Raw genomic sequence first — 628 nt, forward strand, 5'->3', positions numbered from 1 at the left:
TCTAGATTAAAAACATTGGCTGCTTTCATCGGCTTTGTCCGCATGACTTGCCACTGATAATTATTTAGTGTTATCTCCTCTATAAACTCATAAGCTGCTTCGAATGTTTTATTGTTTAGTGTTTCACTGACTGCTGCATCGATTAACTGCCTAGTCTAAGGATTCAAACCATTGTAGAAGGTCTGAACTTGCAACCATAAAGGTAACCCATGATGAGGACACCTTCTCAATAAGTCATTGTATTTTTCCCATGCATCATATAACGTCTCTAAATCAATCTGCACAAAAGAAGAGATGTCATTCCTCAACTTAGCTGTCTTAGTCGGTGGGAAGTACTTCAGAAGAAGCTTTTCACTCATTTGAGCCTATGTAGTGATGAAACCTCGTGGTTAAGAGTTTAACCATTGTTTTGTTTTGTTCCTCAATGGGAATGGGAACAATTGTAAGTGAATGGCATCATTAGTTGTGCCATTAATCTTGAATGTATCGTAAATTTTTAGAAAATTAGCCAAATGAGTATTAGGACCTTCATCTTGCAAACCATCAAACTGAACAACTATTGTACCATCTGAATAGTGTTTGACTTTAGTTCAAAATTATTTGCAGCAATGGTGGGTCGCACAATACT

At 36.8% G+C, this 628-nt stretch overlaps 1 non-coding gene across 1 annotated transcript; it reads left to right on the top strand.

The window, feature by feature from the left end:
* The first annotated feature begins 204 nt into the window (after nt 1-204).
* LOC121211884 (small nucleolar RNA R71) lies at nt 205-311 on the top strand. Its single transcript, XR_005907101.1, has one exon. It is a non-coding gene; the product is annotated as a small nucleolar RNA R71 (small nucleolar RNA).
* The last annotated feature ends 317 nt before the right edge of the window (nt 312-628 follow it).

This window comes from Gossypium hirsutum, chromosome A12, assembly GCF_007990345.1.
Source record: "Gossypium hirsutum isolate 1008001.06 chromosome A12, Gossypium_hirsutum_v2.1, whole genome shotgun sequence".
Taxonomy (NCBI): Eukaryota; Viridiplantae; Streptophyta; class Magnoliopsida; order Malvales; family Malvaceae; genus Gossypium; species Gossypium hirsutum.